Raw genomic sequence first — 23,704 nt, 5'->3', positions numbered from 1 at the left:
CTATGAGTCAAGTCCTGGTGCATATCAATGACATTTGCTGTGACATTTTTAAACGAGGTCCAATATTTTGAAAGTAAACTATGCAGGCTGACCTCTAAGCCTGGCATGACTATGGGTTAGCACCAAATTTACATGACTATGCAACCGCTTTTGAATATAATTATCAGAGCTTTCAATGCTTATGATCGATCCACTTAATGGTGTGTCAATGACTGCAATATAATTTCACTTTTTTGAAAATGATGATTTTGTCTTGTAATTACTGATCAACACCATGTCTCATTCAGTGGCACAGTTTTGGATGCTCACAAATGGCAAGGGACAATCACTGGATTCCAGCGAAAACAACTCACCATTGGTGTTTGGGAAAAGTTCAATTTTCCACACAAGCTGACAGCTGCACCAGTGTAAAAACACACAGAGAATCACTATCCCCTTTTTCTATCTGTAAAGAACTTTGTATTAAAAAATTCCCACCATCACAAAGGGAATAATTGGTTACATTGATGCTGAAGCCTGGATCACAACTGCACACAAAGCTTCCAATGCTGTTCATACAGATTTGTTGAGTCTGAGGTGCTGTTTGCACATTCATCAATGTCTAAAGAAATAAGCACAGCGACTCCTGTTGCTAATAGTTGACATTTGCCAAAACATTTTCAAACTCAGCAGACATCCCAATGCAAATGACGCAGTATGTCTTCTAACCCTGACAGAAGTAGTGCATTGCTTGAAGCAGTATAATATTTAAGACATTCTAAATAAAAAATGATGAAGACCCATAATTTCCAATCACACCATGATTCATTTTGTAGCACAGTTTTTGCACCTCAGAGAAGACAGGGGCTAGTCTTGGATTCCATCTTTTTCAGTGAAGCAGTATAATCAGCAGAGGTTGCCTCATTGGAAATACAACGCTGACATCTAACGTTTGTGGCGTTTCCTGCTTCCCACATCCTTTTTACCCATTTGTGAGAAATTCACTTTTGAAAATTCCTACCATCACAAATGCAAGGGTTGGTCACATTGGTGCTGAAGCCTAGGTCACAAGTGCACACTAAGTTTCTGATTGTGTTGGTGTAGTTTTGCTGACAGTTCGAGGTGTTGGTTGCACAGCCATCAATGTCTGGAGGAAACAAGATAAATGACATGTCAAGACTTTTGTCTTTGCCACATAAACCTCTAACACGTAATCATAAGCTGCATAAGAGGATATGCAATGTCACAACTGAAATGATTTATCCATACTTTAAAATTCCTACTGTGGGAAATGTACCCATTCTCTGAAGACTCAGTGAATAAAATGTTATCCTCTTATTCATTATTAAATTGATAGTTCAGCAACTTTTTACAGTGTAGCACAAAATTCTGCTGTCAAATTTGCCCAACTGAGAAAATATGAGAGAACCACTATCCCCTTTTTCCATTTGTAAAGAACTTTGTATTAACAAATTCCTACCATCACAAAGGGAAGGATTGGTTACATTGATGCTGAAGCCTGGATCACAACTGCACACGAAGCTTCCAATAGTGTTAGTGCAGATTTGTTGACAGTCTGAGTTGCTGGTTGCACATTCATTGATGTCTAAAGAAATAAGCACTGTTACTCCTGTTGTTAATTGTTGACATTTCCCAATACATTTTCAAACTCGACAGACAGTGCTATCTAAATGATGCAGGCTGTCTTCTAATCCTGACAGAAGTAGTGCATTGCTTTGGGCTGTGTATTATTTAGGCCATTCTAAAAGAAATGATTGAGAACCTTAATTTTGAATCACACCATGATTCATTTTGTAGCACAGTTTTGAGCTCTGAGATGACAGGGGCCAGTCATTGGATTCCAGCCTTTCCAGTGAAATAGTATAATCAGCAGGTTGCCTCAATGGAAAAACAACACTAACATCTACCTTCTGCGGCATTTCCTACTTCCCACATCCTTTTTTCCCCATGTGTTCGCAACTTTACTTTTAAAAATTCCTACCATCACAAAGGGAAGAGTTGGACACATTGGTGCTGAAGCCTGGGTCACAACTGCGCACGAAGCTTCCGATTGTGTTGGTGTAGATTTGTTGACAGTTCGATCTGTTGGTTGCACATTCATCAAAGACTAGAGGAAACAAGATAAATGACATGTCAAGCACTTGCAAGGTTTATTTTTGCCACATAAAAACTCTACCACTTGCTGCAAAAGAGGATATGCAATGTTACAACTGAATAATTTACCCTACTTTTAACTTCCTACTGTAGGAATTGTACCCATTCCCTGAAGACTCACAGTGCATAAAATGTCATCCTCACATTCATTATTAAATTGATAGTGCAGCAACTTTTTAGAGTGTAGCACAAATTCCGCTGTTTCTATTATTTGCCCAACTCTAATGAGAAAATATGTGCTTGAAACTATCCTACCATCACAAAGTGAAGAATTGGTCACGTTAATGCTGAAGCCTGGGTAACAACTGCACAGGAAGCTTCCGATTGTGTTGGTGCAGTTTTGTTGACAGTTTGAGGTGTTGGTTGCACATTCTTCGATATCTGGAGAAATAAGCTCAGTTACTCAGCCAGTGGAATATTTTGAGGAAGGTGCAATTACATAAAAATGAAAGACAATTGCCTCGGTACATATATAATGTTGGTTTTGGGGAATATGGACCAAAGGTGGCCAAATGGGACTACCTTAGCTGGGGCATCTTGGTAGTCATGAACGTGTTGGCCCAAGCAGGTGTTTTTCCATTCTCTTTGATGCTGTGACTCTATGAGTCAACTCCTGGTACATATCAATGACATTTGCTGCAACATTTTTAAACAAGGTCCAATATTTTCAATGTAAACTATGCAGGCCGACCTCTAACCCTGGCAAGACTATGGGTCTGCACCAACCTTATATGAGTACACAACCGCTTTTGAATATAATGCTTAGAGCTTTCAATGCTTGTGATCGATCCACTTAATGGTGGGTCAACGACTGCAACCTAATTGCACCTTTTTGAAAATTATGATTTTGTCGTGTAATTACTGATCAACAGCATGACTCATTCGGTGGCACAGTTTTGGCTGCTCACAAATGACAAGGAACAATCGCTGGATTCCAGCCTTTACATCTCACCATTGGTGTTTGCTGAAAGTTCAAATTTCCATACAGGCTGACAGCTGCACCAGTGTAAAAACACACAGAGAACTCCAATCCCTTTTTCCATCTGTAAAGAACTCTGTATTAAAAAAATCCCACCATCACAAAGGGAAGAATTGGTTACATTGGTGCTGAAGCCTGGGTCACGACTGCACACAAAGCTTCTAATAGTGTTAGTGCAGATTTGTTGACAGTCTGAGGAGTTGGTTGCACATTCATCGATGTCTAAAGAAATAAGCACAGTTACTCCTGGTGCTAATTGTTGACATTTGACAATACATTTTCAAACTCACCAAACATATCCAATATAAACAACGCAAGCTGTCTTCTAATCCTGCCAGAAGTAGTGCATTGCTTTATGCAATGTAACATTTAAGCCATTCTAAACAAAAAAATGATGAAGACCAATAATTTCCAATCACACCATGATTCATTTTGTGGCACAGGTTTGGCAGCTCAGAGAAGTCAGGGGCCAGTCCCAGGATTCCAGCCTTTCCCGTGAAGCAGGAGAATCAGTAGAGGTTGCCTCACTGGAAAAACAACATGAACATCTACCTTCTGTGGCACATCCTTTTTTCCCCATGTGTGAGAAACTTTACATTTGAAAATAGCTACCATCACAAATGGAAGAGTTGGTCACATTAGTGCTGATGCCTGGGTGACAACTGCACACGAAGCTTCCGATTGTGTTAGTTGACAGTTCGAGGAGTTGGTCGCACATTCTTCAATGTCTGGATAAATAAACTCAGTTACTCAGCCAGGGGTGGTAGTTGAGGATTGTACAATTACAACACTTAAAAGACATTTACATTGGTACATTTTTTGGTATGGTTTTGATGAATATTGACTAAATGTGGGTAATTGGGTCTACTTTAGATGGGGTATCTTGGTAGACACGATCGTGTTTCGCCAAACAGGTGGTTTCCATGTTCTTTGATGCTGTAACTCTATGAGTCCACTCTTGGTGCATATCAATGACATTTGCTATGACATTTTTAAACGAGGTCCAATATCTTCAAAGTAAACTATGCAGGCTGACCTCTAAGCTTGGCAAGACTATGGGTTTGCACCAAATTTACATGTATTTAATCGCTTTTGAAAATGCTGCTTGGAACTTTCAATGCTTATCATCGAGCAGTAGATGACACACTTAATGGTGTGTCATCTACTACAATATAATTGCACTTTTTTGAAAATTATGATTTTGTCTTGTAATTACTGATCAACACCATGTCTCATTCAGTGGCACAGTTTTGGCAGTTCACAAATGGCAAGGGACAATCGCTGGATTCAAGCCTTTACATCTCACCATTGCTGTTTGGGAAAAGTTCTATTTTCCACACAAGCTGACAGCTGCACCAGAGTGAAAGCACACAGTGAACTATTATCCCTTTTGTCCATCCAAGTTCCAAAGTAAACTATTCAGGCTGACCTCTAAGCTTGGCAAGACTTTGGGTTTGCACCGTTTACATGAGTATACAGCTGCTTTTGAAAATGATGCTCAGAGCTTTCTGATCAATCCACTTACTGGTGTGTCAATGACTGTTTCGTGTTCTTGTTCTATGCCTATATGAAACTTTGCGAGTCTTCAAGGTACAACAGAAGTCTACTACAGTAACTCGATGCTTGCAGCAAAACAACTAAAATGGCTGCCACCCCACAATCTGACTGCACTTCAATAGAAATGGTCTCCGCGATTTGGTCGACTGTGTTTTGCGCTTTCTTGCCCTTTCTCCGCTTTCCTACGGATTGACACACTGCCTGGTAATTACCTTTTCGGTAACAAACGGACTCGATATACGGGCACTCATGGTGATGATGAGCAGTCGAGCCGCACAGGTAGCAGGGTTTCAATCTTCCCTCTACAGGGGAGCGGCTCTTCTGAAACTGTCCCTTCTTTTCCGGATTTGCTCTGGGTTGATCAAATGGTTTCTGGCGTTGCGGACAAGTCTGACAAACTGTATGCACGCGTTGCGGACAAGTCTGATGAACTGTATGCACCTCTTGAGGGAGCTTCAACGATGTATTGCCGGCCATTTTGTGCAGTTCTTTACTTACCAGCTCGGCCATTTTAGCACACTGCAGCACATTCTTCAATAAGGCGTCCGATTCCTTGAGAATTGCCTGCTGGATGAATGCGTGCCTACAGCCCATGACCAATCTATCCCGCAACGCATTGTCTTGGCACTTTTTGCACCATTTAAAATCACATGCCTTTGCCTTGGTGCGAAGTTCGGCAAGAAATTCGGTGATAGATTGCCCTTCCTGTTGCACCAACCGGTAGAAATCGAGGTGAGCTGCGAGGAAATTTTGACTTTCTTCGTAATGCAGCTGCAAAGCCATTGTGATTTCAGCATATGAAACTTCAGTTACTTCTTCTGTCAGTAAATTTTGAAGTAGTGCAAAAGTTTCTGGAGACATTGATGAACACAAGAGAGCCTTCTTCCTCAGGTCAGTCGTAATTCCCATACTTTCAAAATAAAACTTAGCGCGCATTAAATACGACGGCTACCTTTCTCGGGATCGAAACGATCGAATTGCCATGTTTTTAAAAAATCGAAAAATAGGCTCTTATCTGGGTCTTTGGACACAATGCGAAGTCTCCCATTCCTGACAGCACTTTCGTGTTCTTGTTCTATGCCTGTATGAAACTTTGCGAGTCTTCAAGGTACAACAGAAGTCTTTATTACAGTAACTCAATGCTGGCAGCAAGACAACTAAAATGGCTGCCACCCCACAATCTGACTACACACCCGCACTGTGTACAGCCAAGATAACTATGTACGAAACATCTCCCTTTGTCATGTGCAGCGCCACCTGCTGCACAGGAGGAGCAATGGGTCCTCCCACCCCACACAGTACACCAAACATTACAGACTGCAATATAATATAACTTTTTTTGAAAATGATGATTTTGCCTTGTAATTATTGATCAAACCATGACTCATACGGTGGCACAGTTTTGGCAGCTCACAAATGGCAAGGGACAATGGCTGTTCCAGACTTTACATCTCACCAATGGTGTTTGGGAAAAGTTCCTTTTTCTACACAAGCTGACAGCTGCACCAGTGTAAAAACACACAGAGAACCACTATCCCCTTTTTCCATCTGTAAAGAACTTTGTATTAAAAAATTCCTACCATCACAAAGGGAAGAATTTGTTACATTGATGCTAAAGCCTGGATCACAACTGCACACGAAGCTTCCAATTTTGTTGCTGCAGATTTGTTGACACTTTGAGGTGTTGGTTGCACATTCATCAATGTCTGGAGGAAAAAGAAAAAATGACATTTAATGCACTTGCAAGTCATTGGCCTTTGCCAAATAAAACTCCACCACTTGTGATCATGAGAGGCAAAGAGCATACACAATCCGACAGCTAAAATCGTTAACCCTTCCTTTCGAAACCCAACATTTGCAATAAATTGTCCCTACTTTTGCACTATCTTCTGCAAGTAAAGTATCCACTGTGAAGACTCACAGAGAATGAAATGACATCCCTTTTCTCATTCATTTTTAAAGTGACAAAAATTCATGTTAGGATAGTTCAGTTCTGCAAGGCTGTAAAAACTGCCATGTTATTCTCCAAATCTGAGACAATATTTGTTTGAAAACTTCCTACCATCACAAAGGGTAGAGTTGGTTATGTTGATGCTGAAGCTTGGGTAACAACTGCACAGGAAGTTTCCGATTGTTTTGTTGCAGATTTGTTGACAGTTTGAGGTGTTGGTTGCACATTCATCGATATCTGGAGAAATGCCAGAGGAAGGAGTTGAACTTCCTTAATGAATAACAATTAACCCTGAATTTCTTCAATTCTGCAGTAAAAATATCATTATATTGAGGATTTACTGAGAATGAACTGATATCTTTTTAAATTCAATATTAGGGTGACTAAAATACAATTCTGGGGTCTCCAAGATTTGACAGGGCAGTAGTAACAATCACATTAAATTGATGACAGTTTAAGGTGTTGGTTCCACACCCATCCATGTCTGGAGGCATTTTGCGTCTGGACACTTGACCCACGTCTGCAGATGCTGGTGTCTCCAAATGATGTCTAATACAGGTGTTTTGCAATTGTTTTGAGGGGCATTGGAGGGTGAGTGGACGGGGATGGGGGATTGGGGGAAGGGGTGGGTGCGGGGGCTGGGGGGGAGGGGGGTACTGGAGGGGGAGAGGAGAGTGGGCAGGGTGGGGCAGGTGGGGGGTTAGGGCTGGGTAGGGCTGGGAGTGGGAGGGGAGGGAGAGGGGGAGCGGGGGAGGGAGAGGGGGAGCAGGGGTGGGGGAGAGGGAGTGAGGGGAAGGGAGGGGGTGTGGAGGGAGGGGGTCAGGGTGGGGAGGGGGAATGGGGTGGGGGGAGTGGAGGGGGAGTAGGGGTGGTGGGAAGGTAGTGGGGGTGGGGAGAGGGGAGTGGGGGTGGGGTAGGGGAGATGGAGTGGGTGAGTGGGGGATTGAGGGGAGGAATAAGGGGGATTGAGTGGGGGGGGTGAGGGTGCTAGACCAATACAGGAGAGGCTTTGGGTCCACGGCTTGCTCTGGCTGCAGCGCTGGCATCATGGGGCTGAGGTGAGTGGCACCCTTTCCCCTTCCCTGTCCCCCCTCTACGAGGAATGGGCCCAATGGATCCACTTGGTCTAGTCTATATACTAAAACTCTCTGGTCGTTTGTGGATGAAAATAGTTTGGGGCTTTACACAGTCAAAACGGTACATGATAGCGCAACAATTTTAGGCCCATCTTACTCCCCATTCCCCCGTGGATGGAGTAAACCCACTTTTGTTACTTTTTTAAAACAATTTACCTTATAAACTTTAATAAATGCACTCCCCCGAGGACCAGCGGGAGGGCCGGCACCCGTCCCGGCATGGCCCGCACCTGACCTTCCTCCCATGATGCAGTGCACCGCAGAGACTGCGCAACAGGGTCCAACAAGATGGCCGTCGCCGCTGCACGCAACCGAGCAGCAGGAGAGGTGTCGGCTTCACATCCCCGGACCCGCAGGAGAAATGGGGCAGAGGTCAGTGCCTTCTCCCTGTCCACTCTCGCCTATCCACGGCCCTGGGAGACACTCCCCGCCCGCCAACCGGTCCATGCCGTTGCCACCGTTCCCCGCCACAGATTGCAGCCAAGCTGCAGGAGACGCTTCCGCTCCGGGGTGGGGTGGGGGGGGTGGTTGGGGTGGGGTGGAGGGGAGTGGGGAATATGGCGGATGAGGTGGGTGGGTGGGTAGGGCTGGGTGTGGGGGCTGTTGGGTGGGGGGAGGGGGAGTGGGGGGGGAGTAGGGAGGGGTGGGTGGGGGAGATGGGGAGCGGGGTGGGGGGAGGGGGAGCGGGGTGGGGGGAGGGGAAGGGGCGGAGGGAGGAGACCATGTGACAGGGGCACAAATACGCTTATGTCACAGGTGGTCAAAATCACGAACATCCTCACAAACATCCTCACATCCCTCCCTCACTGTGACGCAGAGTTTTAGTAATATACTAAACTACGTGTGACAATTTGAGGAACCACCTTACTCACCTCTGCACCGGGGACCCTTGCATCCAAGTTTCATTGAAATTGGTCTTATATTTTTAAAGTTGGAGAGATTTTAAAGTTTAAAAATTCGCTTGATGAGTTGAACTAAATGGGCAGGGTCCAGTGTGTGGCGTCACAATGGGAGGGGGGCACGGCCAATGAGGGGCGGGACCCGCCAGAGTGACAGGAGTGGCAGCCAATGGGGGGTTGTAGAATGTTCTCATTTAAAAAACGGCAGTTTAGTCAAAAAGCCGTTAAACGTCCGCGCTTCAAAGAGTCGTCGCTTTGTTTTACAGGTGAGATCTTTCTTGATTTAAAAAAAAAAATCATTTGAAAAAAGACTTGAAAAAGATTTCCATTAAAAAAAACCCCGCTAAAAAACCCCATTTGCTTCACAGAGCAGACTTTCAAAAAAGCCGTTAAGAAAAGTTGTCAAACCCGAAAAAAAGACCCGTGCACAGTTTGGCAAGGTTTGCCGCTCGGAGATGGGCCAATGCGGGGGGGGGGGGGGGGGGGTGACGAGAGTGTCAGGGGAGGGGGGAGGAGGATGGGGGGCGATGGTGGGGGGGGGGGAGGAGAGGGGTGGGGAGGAGAGGGGTGGGGGGAGGAGGGTGGGGGGGGGGTGGGATGGAAGGGGGGAGGTGGATGTGGGGTGGGGGAAGGAGGGTGGGGGTGGGGTGGGAGGGGGAGGAAGATGGGGAGGGGGGTGGGTGGAGGAGGATGGGGGTGGGGGTAGGAGGAAGAGGAGGAGGGGGGATGGAGTGTGTTGGGTTGAGTGGGTGAGGGGGGATGAAGTGGGTGAGAGGGGGTAGAGTCCGTGAGTGGGGGGAGGGAGGGGACATGGAGTGGGTGAGGGGGATGGAGTGAGGGAGGAGGAGGAAGGGGGGATGGAGTTGATGAGTGGTGGGGGAGGGAGGGAGGGGGATGGAGTGGGGGTGGGTGGAATGGAGTGGGTGAGTGGAGGGGGGGTGGAGTCAGTGAGGGAAGGGAGGGGGGGATGGAGTGGGTGAGAGGCGGGGAGGGGATGGAATGGGTGAGTGGGGGGCGAGGGGGGATGGAGTGGGATGGAGTTGGGGGAAGTGCCAGAGAGCCTCTAAGAGTGGAGGGGGGTGTGGAGAGGAGGGGGGGGGGGATAAGGGTGGTTGAGGGGAATGGTGGGTGGGGGGGGGGAGGGCAGGTGGGGGAGGGGAGGGTGCGACCCCATGCAGGAGAGCTTTAGGGCCAATGGATGGCCGCCGGATCTGTGCACGTGCGGTTGGGGGAAGGTTGCCATTTTGAGTTCAGCTCTGCACATGCATAGCTGGGGGAGGTTTGCCATTTTGTGTTCAGCTCCGACCATGCGCTCGACGCCCGGCGGGTCCGGGTCCCACGTGGGGGGAGCGCCGGTGCTCCCCGCTCTGATTGGTCACCAGTGTATCCTGATTTGCTCCTGCCGCTCACCCCTATGTGGGATCCATTGATTGGCCACGACCTAGCGCTCGACGCCCGATTGGTCTGGGTCCCACGTGGGGAACGAGTCAACATTTCCCTCTTTGATTGGTCGCTGGCGAGTCCTGACATGCTCCTGGCGCTCACCCCCATGTGGGGTCCATTGATTGGCCACGACCTAGCGCTCGACGCCCGATTGGCCAGCGTCCCCACATCGGGTCGAATGAGCTCCAGCTCGATGCCCGATAGGTCCGGGTCCCACGTGGGGGGGAGCGCTTTCTTCCCACTCAAAGCAATTACCGTGGCAGTCCAGCTGACGCTGCTGCTGAACGAGGGCACAGTCTCGAGGATCTCCAAGAGAGGATTTTAACCATAAAAAGCAAAAACATTCCAGATAATATTTATGTTATTTTGAGAAAAAAACGGCATTTATTTTAAAGAACAAATGCGATTTTCCCATGTTACAATGGGAACCCAACAAGGAACAGGTCCACTTGGTGTAGCACTTACCAATATCTAATGCTGTGGAACTGACATCGTTAGTCGTTTCACTTGTTGTCGGTGGGGTGGGGCTCTGGGTGGTCGTTGTTTCTGTTATGGTCGTTGTTTCTGTTATGCTCGTTGTTCCCGGAGTGAATGGCGTTGTGGTTGATGATGGAACTGATGTTGAATTTGCATAAGTAGCATCAATGCTAGTAGCAGTTGTTGTGGCTGTTTTAAAACATAGATACACAGCATGGAATGTAACGTAGAATTAAATGGCCAAGTCGATGGATATTTTTAGGGCAGACAGATAGAATTTTGATTAGTACGGATGTCAGGGGTTATGGGGAGAACGCAGGAGAATGGGGTTAGGAGGGAGAGATAGATCAGCCATGATTAAATGGTGGAATAGACGATGGGCCAAATGGCCTAATTCTACTCCTATCACTTGACCTTATGACCTAAATGACTATTTTCTTGGTCACTCACTATTTTTTTTGAAAGAGATAGGGGATGGAAATTTCTGGCCCACATTAGCGTCTACAATAATGGCTTAGGGGTTTTTTTTATTGGTGTCTTCACGCGAGAACAGTTGTATGAGTATTTCCTTGTGCGTGAGTAGATGAAACATGAATAGTGGAACAGGAGGAGATGAAACATCAGTGTGTAGATCAGTATAAAATGCAATAGCAACAGGTCAATAGGCACATTTGCAGAGGAGGTTGACCACAATTGTACCTGGATTAGAGTGCATGAGCTACAGGGAGAAGTTGCACATACTTGGATTGCTTTCTCTGGAATGGCAAAGGTTGAAGAAAGACCTGCTAGAAGTATATAAAATGATGAATGGCTTTGATGTGGATGGCATAGACAGCGCAGAGTGCTGGAGTTTCACAGAGCTGGAGTTTCACAGAGTGCTGGAGTTACTTCAACCTTCCCGATGGGCCCGCGGCCAGAAGGCTTCCTGACGGTCGGACCGCGGCTGTGGACTGGGAACGCGGCCGGAGGCCTGGCCTTATCAAGGCGCCGCGGTCTCAATTCCTCCCGGATAGCCGAGAAGAAGCCCGGGTCGGGCGGAGCGGCTGATGGAGTCCATGGCTGGGGCCCAGGTCAGCACCACGGAGTCGTGAAGTGGAGCATCGACAGCGGTGAGGCCTCGGCGGCGGCAACGGTGAAGCCTCGTGATGGCGGGGCCTCGCGGTGGTGAAGCCTCGCAACAGCGGTGATGCCTCGCCGGTCGAGAGCGTGGAGGACAACCGTGAGTGGGAAGGGGAAGAACAATGGAGGACCCAGCGTGAAGGGACCACCGTGAGGGGGGAAGAACAATGCACAAAGGGGACCTGGCGTGGGGGAACTGTTGGGGGGGGGGAGGGGGGAGAGAACAGAAGGAGGAGCCGGCGTGTTTTGTAACTTTGTCTGCGACGTAGGTGGCCACTATTTGTATACATTGTGTATGGAAGCAAAGAATCTCACTGTGCCTAGTCATAGGTGACAATAAAGTATTCCTATTCCTATTCCTATTAAAGTTGGAACTTTTTCCCAACAATGGAATCATCAGCCACTAGAAGGCATAGTTTTAACGTGAGAGCAGCATAGTTTATGGCAGATGTGCAGGACAACAGAGGGTTGGTGGGTGCCTGGAATGTGTTGGTGGTGATGGTGGAGAAAGATTCGATAGTGGCATTGAAAAGACTTTTGAATGAGCGAGTGGATATGCAAGGAATGGAGGGATATGGATTGTGTGCAGGAGATATGAGATTGTGTCTGCATCTTGTTCGGTACAGATGTTGTGGCCGAAGGGTGTGCTCCTGTATTTGATGTTCTATGTGCATACTGACACGCTGGATGTTTCCACTAGTTTCTGCTTTATTTCTGAGGCACAGTTAAATGCTTTGTTTTGCATGCTTTGCAAATAAATCAGATATACCTTGCATTAATCCAATCAAGTCATAAATGTTAGACATTTCTGGTAGCAGATGGTACAATAATGGTTTAGGTGTTTTGATATTGGTATGGTTCAAGTGAGGGCAGTTGTTTGAGGTGTTCCCATGAGTTGGAACCTTTTCCCAACAATGGAATCATCAGCCACTAGAAGGCATAGTTTTAACGTGAGAGCAGCACAGTTTATGGCAAATAGGAATAGTAACAACAGGATAAAATAGGAAAGAGTCAACAGTCAAATTTGCAGCAGGATTAATTGTGAGAAGAACTCTTTTTGTTGTTTTGAGCTCTTTTTGTTGTTTTTGGTACGTTTTTTAAGGTTGTGTAAATGTTCTCTGTTTTGTTTTATGTGAGGGAGGGGGAACCTTTTTTCAATCTCTTCCCTTGCCAGAGATGCGATTGCTTTCCGGATCGTATGTTTGGTCACTCTGTGGCCTAACATCATGGAGCTGGAGGTCTTGCCTGGGACTGACTTTAAGCCCATGCAGGGTGTTAACATCTGAGCGGGCGATTCTTTGCCTGGGATCGACCCTGCAACGCCGCTTGCGGACTTAACATCAAGGAGCTTGCAGTCTCGGGTTGAGACCGGTCGGGAACTCCATGCTGCACGAGGTTCGACAAGCCCCACCCGGGGCAGATCATTTACAATAGGAATAAATATATCGATTGGCCATAACTTATTTATCAATTAAGTTAGCCTCCAAAGTGATATGAAATTCTATCCACTTGATCTGCTTGTTTAGGTAGGATTGAAAATGACAATGCGAAAAGCTAAAGGCTCTTATATATAATTACTGATATCCAAAGGCGTGGAACTGTTGCTAATTGGAGTGGATGTAGTATAGTTACATGGACAGTGGAGATGTGTAGACATTGTTACAGCTGGCCCAAGCAGACAAATAATCAGCGTGCAGTGTAAATTGAAATTGAATGTGTTTCTGCTTCACTCACAATACATAAGCAAGAGAGAGGTATCACAGAAATCTTTTGTCAACACACACCAAATGATTTTCAGTGTTTTTACACAGGGATGCTACCAACAGTCTTTATAGCAGGTGTAATTGTGAATGATGCTTGTGGACAGATAAATTGTAGCTGCAGAAACAATATATTCTTGAGTCTGAAGATAGACCCAAAATGGTGGAGTAACTCAGCGGGACAGGCAGCATCTCTGGAGAGAAGGAATGGGTGATGTTTTGGGTCGAGATCCTTTAGACTGAGAGTCTGGGGAGAGGGAGACAGAGCGATATAGAGTCATAGAGTGTAGAAACATGCTCTTTGGCCCAACTTGCCCACACCGGACAACATGTCCCCGTTACAATAGTCCCATCTGCCCATGTTCGGTGCATATCCCTCCAAACCTGTCCTATCCATGTGCCTGTCTAATTGTTTCTTAAATGTTGGGATAGTTTCAGCCTCAACAACCCCCTCTGGCAACTTATTCCATACACCCACCACCCTTTGCGTGAATAGTTACACTTCAGATTCCTAGTAAATCTTTTCTTTAAACCTATGTCCTCTGGTCCTCGACTTGCCTACTCTGGGCAAGGGAATCTGTGCACCTACCTGATCTATTCCTCTCATGATTTTATACACCTGAATAAGATCACCCCTCATTCTACTGCGCTCCAAGGAATAGAGTTCCAGCATTCTCAACCTCTCCCTATAGCTCGGACCCTCTATGGTTACCGGTCAAGTGGAAGCGGAGCCCGGCTGATGGAGATGGCGAGTGGGGAGAAAGGCTGGAGGGCCAGCAGGAGTGGTGAAGGGTCGGAGAACCGCAGGAAGCGAGGTGCGGAGCCTGGAGGAGCAAGGAGCACAGGAACGGGGAGAGGTGTCAGGATGCTCGGAGCGTCGTGAAGGAGCCGAAGACGCGCTGATGGGTGAAGACGGGTGAAGCCGAGCTGCAGCAAAGTGCAGCCGCAGCATTCAACTGCAACACCCAATTAGGACTGACGAATTGTTTCACAACAGAAGTCGTTCCAAACATAAAATAGAAAAAGACCAAACAAAGAGGGTGTAGGAGCCATTTTGCATTTATTAGTTATTTTTGCATATTATTATTATTACCTTGTATCCTGCTGTAGTTTGGACACTGAAGAGTTAATGCTATGCTTACGTATGGGCTGGGCGGAGCTAGAGAGCAATGGCAGTTTGGACGTGTTCGCGAGTTGGAGTCGAGAAGGTGCTGACAGAGGGTCAGCCAAAAGGATTCGACAACCAAGATTTTAATCAGTTGTAGATCTTACTGACAAGAAGATTAGTAAAGATCCCCGCCGAAGATAGATCTGGCGGTTCATAGACTTGGAGGAATACGCATCCACTGTGCTCTCCTACATCAACTGCTGTGTGGAGAATGTCACGGAGGACAAGGAGATAAAGATGTTCCCAAACCGGAAACCCTGGATGAACAAGGAGGTACAGAACCTGCTGAAGGCACGCAACAATGCCTTTAAATCTGGTGACACTTCAGCATACAGTGTTGCCAGGTCAAACCTGAACAAAGGTATTAAAAGGGCCAAAGACACCCACAGGCAACGGGTGGAAGACCACTTCAACACCACGGACACCAGAAGCAGGTGGCAGGGTGTCAGGGACATCACTGGCTACAAGAGCAGCCCTGCCTGCCCCCACAGCGATATGGCACTGACCAACGAGCTTAACACCTTCTTTGCCCGCTTTGAAACTGGCAAAACCACCTTGAGTGAAAGAACCCCAGCCGAGGCGGTGGGACAGGTCTTGCAACTGAACACACAGGAGGTACAACGCGCTCTGCAAAGGGTCAACCCACGCAAGGCTGCAGGACCGGATGGAGTTCAAGGAAGGGTACTTAAGGACTGTGCTGAACAGCTGGCTGAGGTATTCACCAGGATCTTTAACCTGTCATTATCTCTAGCTACGGTCCCCAAGTGCCTGAAGTCGGCTATCATAGTTCCGGTGCCGAAAAAAGCAAAGATCTCCAACCTGAATGACTACCGCCCGGTTGCCCTAACGCCGATAGTCATGAAGTGCTTTGAGAGGCTGGTCCTCTCACACATCAAATCCAGCATCCCTGACTCACTGGACCCACATCAATTTGCATACAGGGCAAATAGATTCACAGAGGACGCCATCTCTCTGGCTCTTCACACTGTCCTGACTCACCTAGAGAGACAGGGCACGTACGTGAGGATGCTATTCATAGACTATAGCTCCGCCTTCAACACGGTCATCCCCACCAAGCTCATCACCAAACTCCACCAGCTAGGCCTCAGCTCATCATTATGTGACTGGATCCTGGACTTCCTGCTGGAACGACATGGGCCCGCACCTGTCCTCCACTATCACCCTGAGTACCGGCACACCACAGGGCTGTGTTCTGAGCCCCATGCTCTACTCCCTCTTCACACACGACTGTGTTCCTGCATTCGACACCAACACCATTGTCAAGTTTGCAGATGACACAACGGTGATCGGGCTGATCACCAACGGGGATGAAACAAACTATAGAGCGGAGGTGCAGAACCTGGCGGACTGGTGCTCAGATAACAACCTGTCCCTAAATACCACCAAGACCAAGGAGCTGATCATCAACTTCCGTAGGTCACATAACGGGGAATATGCCCCGATCTCTATCAACGGGGACAGTGTGGAGAGAGTGTCCAGCTTCAAGTTTCTGGGCAGTCACATTTCGGAGGACCTAATATGGTCCAATAACACTGCTGCGCTGGTCAAGAAGGCACAACAAAGACTGTTCTACTTAAGAACACTGAAAAAGTCTGGTCTACCCCAACAGCTGCTGACGACCTTCTACCGCTGCACCATAGAGAGCATCCTAACGCATGGCATCCCTGTGTGGTACCTCAGCTGCACGGAGGCAGAAAGGAAAGCTCTACAGCGGGTAGTCCATAGAGATCAGAGGGCCATCGGAACACAGCTACCAGACTTGGAGGGCATCTACAACACACGATGCCTCAGAAAAGCCACCAGCATCCACAAAGACTCTTCACACCCCTGCAACAGTCTGTTCGAACTCCTTCCATCGGGCAGACGATACAAGGCCTTCTACGCCAGCACCTCCAGACTCAGGAACAGCTTCATCCCCAGGGCCATAGCTGCTATGAACCGGTCTTGCTGAGCCGGATGGCCACAACGCATAGATCAACTTGCACTTTACCCTGTCTAAAAACTGTTACAATTGGTTTGTTTCGTTGGGTTGCTGTTAATTACTTAAATTATTGCATCGTATGGGAGGCGCATTCCCAATCTCTTTGTAACCCCTGGGTACAATGACAATAAAGATATATTGTATTGTATTGTATTGTATTGTATTGTATTGTATTGATTGCATGGACTGAGGTAGGATATGGAATTTTACAAAGCAATCAATAACCAGTCGATGACAAGAGATATGCCAATATGTTATATTGCGACTCAAATAAAGATGATTAACCAAATGCAAACGTCGTGGAGGTCTCTATAATTGTGATTGCTTGCGTCATTAGTTTATCGTTTCACTCGATCTGTGTAAGCTGCAGCTTGCGAGCTAATTTGATAGATGAGAAGCTAGCCGCTCTATCGTAAAATTCCATGCTAAGCTGGAGCGATCAGCATGAATTTACTTCTCGGGAAAGTTTAAAAAGCCTGCCTTCGCAAGAGATGAAGTGTGAGATCTTATCTGAACTGGAGTGATTCATCGCAACAATCTGCCGAAGCTGGAACGATTTATTGGAATTTACTCTTCGGGAAGTTCAGAAAGCTTGTCTTCGCAAGAAACGGAGGCTACGAACTTTTACTGAGCTGCGGGTAGATTTATTGCCAAAATCTTTCAACCGCTGAATTGAACAGGCAATCCACAGATGCTAAAGCATTGTATCTGTCTCAATAGACAATAGACAATTGGGGTAGGAATAGGCCATTTGGCCTTTCGAGCCAGCACCATCATTCAATGTGATCATGGCTGATCATTCTCAATCAGTACCCCGTTCCTACCTTTCCATACCCCCTGACTCAGCTATCCTTAAGAGCTCTATCTAGCTCTCTCTTGAATGCATTCAGAGAATTGGCCTCCATTGCCTTCTGAGGCAGAGAAATCCACAGATTTACAACTCTCTGACTGAAAAGGTTTTTCCTCATCTCCATTCTAAATGGCCTACCCCTTATTCTGAAACTGTGGCCCCTGGTTCTGGACTCCCCCAACATTGGGAACATGTTTCCTGCCTCTAACGTGTCCAACCCCTTAATAATCTTGTATGTTTCGATAAGATCCCCTCTCATCCTTCTAAATTCCAGTGTACACAAGCCTAGTCGCTCCAGTCTTTCAACATATGACTGCCCCGCCATTCCGGGAATTAACCTAGTAAACCTACGCTGCACACCCTCAATAGCAAGAATATCCTTCCTCAAATTTGGAGACCAAAACTGCACACAGTACTCCAGGTGCAGTCTCACTAGGGCCCTGTACAACTGCAGAATGACCTCTTTGCTCCTATCCTCAACTCCTCTTGTTATGAATGCCAACATTCCATGCGCTTCACTGCCTGCTGTACCTGCATGCTTCCTTTCAGTGACTGATGCACTAGGACACCCAGATCTCGTTGTCCGTCCCCTTCTCCTAACTTGACACCATTCAGATAATAATCTGCCTTCCTATTCTTACCATCAAAGTGGATAACCTCACACTTATCCACATTAAACTGCATCGGCCATGCATCCGCCCACTCACACAACCTGTCCAAGTCACCCTGCAACCTCATAGCATCTTCCTCACAGTTCACATTGCCACCCAGCTTTGTATCATCTGCAAATTTGCTAATGTTACTTAATGCAACTCAATTGCACCTAAAATGGCAAACCCCAGCACCATGGAACCAGCACAATGTTTCTTCAATGCACTTTGTCGATGTCAATGATATCCTTTAGATCGTACCAAGAGTACCATGAACAGTTTTGTTTGCTTATTTAAGAAAAAGTATTATTTGATTGGAGGTGGCTCAGAGAAGCTTCACTGGGATGATCGCAGGCGTGATGGGATTACTTTACCTTGAAAGATTAAACAGATTGGGATTCTGTTTGTTGAGGTTCAGTACAGTGGGCAGTGACTTTATTGAAAGAATGTAGCTCTCTCGGGGGTTGGATTGGATAGATGCTGGTGGGGGGTCACAACAGTTTTAAAACCCCAATACATTTTTTGAAAGGGTAAAAGCTCACTACAACAGAAGATATCTTCATGTTATGATATTGGCAGGTTCAACAGTATTTTCCCGTACACAATTACTCATGTTTCTGATTCTCAAAATTAAACCAAAGAATGAGCAAAAAAAAGACACATTCATTTTGTGTAATTATTTGGATGATCTTTGCTTAAAGATCATTTAGTGAACATGAAGCAAATGTCTCTGGCTTACCAGGTGTTGTTGTAGTGGATGTTGTTGATTCAGTTGTTGTCTGGGTAGATCTCTCTGTAGACGTTGGTATAGGTGTGCTGGTTGTGTTGACACTGGATGTGAAGACTGGCGTTGTAGATGAAGACTGAATGGTTGCATTATTTGTTTCAGTGGTGATTGTAAAGAATTCAGTTGTATCTGCAGAAAGAATATATTTATTCAGCCTCTGTATGCAACATGAGAATCAATTGACTTGTTTGCTTTTACTTAGATTAATTTACATTAAGAGGGACTTTGTATACGCAATGCATTTTTATATATTAACTAGCACAAGTGTGCCCGTTGGGCCCGTCCTCGTAGGGTTTCCATTGTAACCGGGAGGGGAGTGGTGGGGAGGGAAGGGGGAGGGAGGGAGGTGTGGAGGGGGGGAGGGGGGGAAGGGGGAGGGGGAAGAGGGGGGAGGGAGAGGGGAGGGAAGGGGGGAGGGAGGGGGGAGGGGGGGGGAGGGGAGGGGAGGGGAGAGGGGAGCGAGGGGGGTAGGGGGGGAGGGAGGAGGACCTCCCCTTTTCCCAGTACCCCTCTTTCCCCGTTGGGCCCGTCCTCGTAGGGTTTCCATTGTAACCGGGAGGAGGGGAGGGAGGGAAGGGGAGGGAGGAGTGGAGGGAGGAGGGGACGGGGAGGGGGAGGGGAGGGGGGAGGGGAGGGGGAGAGAGGGGGACCTCCCCTTTTCCCAGTACCCCTCTTTCCCCGTTGGGCCCGTCCTCGTAGCGTTTCCATTGTAACCGGGAGGGGAGTGGGGGGGGGGAGGGAAGGGAGGAGGGAGGTGTGGAGGGGGAGGTAGGGGGAGGGAGGGGGGAAGGGGGGGAAGGAGGGGGTAGGGGGGAGGGGGAGGGAGGGGGAAGGGGGGAGGGAGGGGGACCACCCGTTTTCCCAGTACCCCTCTTTCCCCGTTGGGCCCGTCCTCGTAGGGTTTCCATTGTAACCGGGAGGCGGGGAGGGAGGGAGGAGGGAGGTGTGGAGGGAGGAGGGGAGGGAAGGGGGGGAGGGGAGAAGGGGGGAGGGGAGAAGGGGGGGAGGGGAGAAGGGGGGGAGGTGGTGGGAGGGGGGAGGGGGACCTCCCCTTTTCCCAGTACCCCTCTTTCCCCGTTGGGCCCGTCCTCGTAGGGTTTCTATTGTAACCGGGAGGGTAGTGGGGGGGAGGGAAGGGGGAGGGAGGGAGGTGTGGAGGGGGGAGGGGAGGGGTAGGGAGGAACCTTCCCTTTTCCCAGTACCCCTCTTTCCCCGTTGGGCCCGTCCTTGTAGGGTTTCCATTGTAACCGGGAGGAGGGGAGGGAGGGAAGGGGGAGGGAGGGAGGAGGGAGGTGTGGAGGGAGGAGGGGAGGGGGAGGGGAGGGGTGGGGGAGTGGGGAAGGGGGGAGGGAGAGGGGATGGAGGGGGGTATGGGGGGGGAGGGGGAGGGATGGGGAGGGGAGGGGAGGGGGAAGGGGGAAGGGGGGAGGGAGGGGGACCTCCCCTTTTCCCAGTACCCCTCTTTCCCCGTTGGGCCCGTCCTCGTATGGTTTCCATTGTAACCGGGAGGCGGGGAGGTAGGGGGGAGGGAGGGAGGAGGGGAGGGGAGGGGAGGGGGGAAGGGGTGGGAGGGGAGGGGGGAAGGGGGGAAGGGGGGAGGTGGAGGGAGGGGGGAAGGAGGGAGGGGGACCTCCCCTTTTCCCAGTACCCCTCTTTCCCCGTTGGGCCCGTCCCCGAGGGGTGAGGGAGGTGGGGAGGGATGGTGAGGGAGTTGGGGAGGAGGGAGTGGGGATGGAGGTGGGAAGGAGTGGGGAGGAAGGGGTTGAGGGGGGAAGGGGGACCTCCCCTTTCTTTTTTCGAAACACTTGCCCCGGTGGCCCACGAGCATAGGGGCCCCATGCTGATCTGTGTATGTTAAGTGACTTGCAATAAAAAACACAACTTTAAAAAACAATCAGCTGCTTTTCGCAACAATGTTGAACCCATCTCACACAAGCATTGTGACGTCACAAGCTGAAGACCTTGAAAAAAAAGGTTAAAAATAAAAAGATGTAAATTTGTAAAGAGTAGACACCCAATAGCAGCTGCTTGTCCATTATGACATCACACGCTGAAGGGGGGGGAGGGGGGTCAGAGCTCGAGCTCATCTCACAGGGGCATTGTGACATCACAAGCTGAAGACCTTCAATAAATCCGCACCACAGCGCCCCCTATAAATTAGGGGGGGGGGGGAGCGCTTTAAAACCTCTGTAACTTAAAAAACATGCGACCGAATTAAATAAAAAACAATTTTGCAGCAGATAACCGCGTGGTGATTAAGGTGGTGCAAAAATCGTGGCGCTACGGTTCACCGTTTTGACGAAATCAGAGAAACCGTTGTTACGCGCATACCAGGTCAAACCCCAAAAAAATATATACACAAGAAGTGAGTTTTAATAGTATACTAGCACGAGTGTGCCCGTTGGGCCCGTCCTCGTAGGGATTCCATTGTAACCGGGAGGGGAGTGGTGGGGAGGGAAGGGGGAGGGAGGGAGGAAGGAGGTGTGGAGGGGGGGAGGGGGGGAAGGGGGGGAAGGGGGAGGGGGGGAGGGGGGAGGGAGAGGGGAGGGAGGGGGGGAGGGAGGGGGGAGGGGGAGGGGGGAGCGAGGGGGGTAGGGGGGGAGGGAGGAGGACCTCCCCTTTTCCCAGTACCTCTCTTTCCCCGTTGGGCCCGTCCTCGTAGGGTTTCCATTGTAACCGGGAGGAGGGGAGGGAGGGAAGGGGAGGGAGGAGTGGAGGGAGGAGGGGAGGGGGAGGGGGAGGGGAGGGGGGGAGGGGAGGGGGAGAGAGGGGGACCTCCCCTTTTCCCAGTACCCCTCTTTCCCCGTTGGGCCCGTCCTCGTAGCGTTTCCATTGTAACCGGGAGGGGAGTGGGGGGGGGGAGGGAAGAGAGGAGGGAGGTGTGGAGGGGGAGGTAGGGGGAGGGAGGGGGGAGGGGGGAAGGGGGGGAAGGAGGGGGTAGGGGGGAGGGGGAGGGAGGGGGAAGGGGGGAGGGAGGGGGACCACCCGTTTTCCCAGTACCCCTCTTTCCCCGTTGGGCCCGTCCTCGTAGGGTTTCCATTGTAACCGGGAGGCGGGGAGGGAGGGAGGAGGGAGGTGTGGAGGGAGGAGGGGAGGGAAGGGGGGGAGGGGAGAAGGGGGGAGGGGAGAAGGGGGGGAGGGGAGAAGGGGGGAGGTGGTGGGAGGGGGGAGGGGGGAGGGAAGGGGGGAGGGGGACCTCCCCTTTTCCCAGTACCCCTCTTTCCCCGTTGGGCCCGTCCTCGTATGGTTTCCATTGTAACCGGGAGGCGGGGAGGGAGGGGGGAGGGAGGGAGGAGGGGAGGGCAGGGGAGGGGGGAAGGGGTGGGAGGGGAGGGGGGAAGGGGGGAAGGGGGGGAGGTGGAGGGAGGGGGGGAAGGAGGGAGGGGGACCTCCCCTTTTCCCAGTACCCCTCTTTCCCCGTTGGGCCCGTCCCCGAGGGGTGAGGGAGGTGGGGAGGGATGGTGAGGGAGTTGGGGAGGAGGGGGGGAGGGAGTGGGGATGGAGGTGGGAAGGAGTGGGGAGGAAGGGGTTGAGGGGGGAAGGGGGACCTCCCCTTTCTTTTTTCGAAACACTTGCCCCGGTGGCCCACGAGCATAGGGGCCCCATGCTGATCTGTGTATGTTAAGTGACTTGCAATAAAAAACACAACTTTAAAAAACAATCAGCTGCTTTTCGCAACAATGTTGAACCCATCTCACACAAGCATTGTGACGTCACAAGCTGAAGACCTTGAAAAAAAAGGTTAAAAATAAAAAGATGTAAATTTGTAAAGATTAGACACCCAATAGCAGCTGCTTGTCCATTATGACATCACACGCTGAAGGGGGGGGGAGGGGGGTCAGCTCGAGCTCTTCTCACAGGGGCATTGTGACATCACAAGCTGAAGACCTTCAATAAATCCGCACCACAGCGCCCCCTATAAATTAGGGGGGGGGGGGGAGCGCTTTAAAACCTCTGTAACTTAAAAAACATGCGACTGAATTAAATAAAAAACAATTTTGCAGCAGTACCGTCTGGGAGGAGCGGGGTTTGTAAGTTATGGACAGAAATCTTCGGAATCTTCCGTATATACATACGGAATCTTCCGTATATACATACGGAATGTTGGACCGCAGAGTTTTAGTATTATATAGATAGATAGATAGATAGATAGATAGATGGTTATAAGTGACATTGAATCAATTGCAACTGCAACAAAAACAACATACCACCAGGTGGCGCCATCAGTGGCTGCCTCGTCAACAGTCTATCCTTTCTTCTGTTTTGTTATTTGAAGTAAGTGTAAAGGCCTTGTCCCAGTTAGGCATTTTTTAAGGCAACTGCCGGCAACCTACGACAACCTACCACCACAGAGGCGACAACCTACGACAACCAAAGTCAACCTACGTCCACCTACGACAAGCTACGACAAGCTATGACCCTGAAGACTGAAGACATCTGAAGACAATTCATGTTTCACCCACTTTCCCTATAAAAGGGAGTGTATGGTAGGGTGTCCAATCATTCTGCATCATGACTATTTGAAAGTGATGCCATGAGAAACTACTCTGAAATACAATAACTTCGTACATCAATTTTCCATCAAAATGTCAAGAATTTCCTTTATTGATATTCAAACAAAAAATTTTTAAAGGTTGATAAGAACATACAACAGTGCATACAAAAATATTGTAATAAACTTCAATAAATTTCAATAAACTTCAAACCAAACTTTAAAATTCAAACTTTAAACAGAATACAAGTGCAAAAACGTACAAACCTAACATAATTTA

Source organism: Rhinoraja longicauda, chromosome 13, assembly GCF_053455715.1.
Source record: "Rhinoraja longicauda isolate Sanriku21f chromosome 13, sRhiLon1.1, whole genome shotgun sequence".
Classification (NCBI taxonomy): Eukaryota; Metazoa; Chordata; class Chondrichthyes; order Rajiformes; family Arhynchobatidae; genus Rhinoraja; species Rhinoraja longicauda.
Note: the sequence above shows the minus strand (reverse complement) of the source record.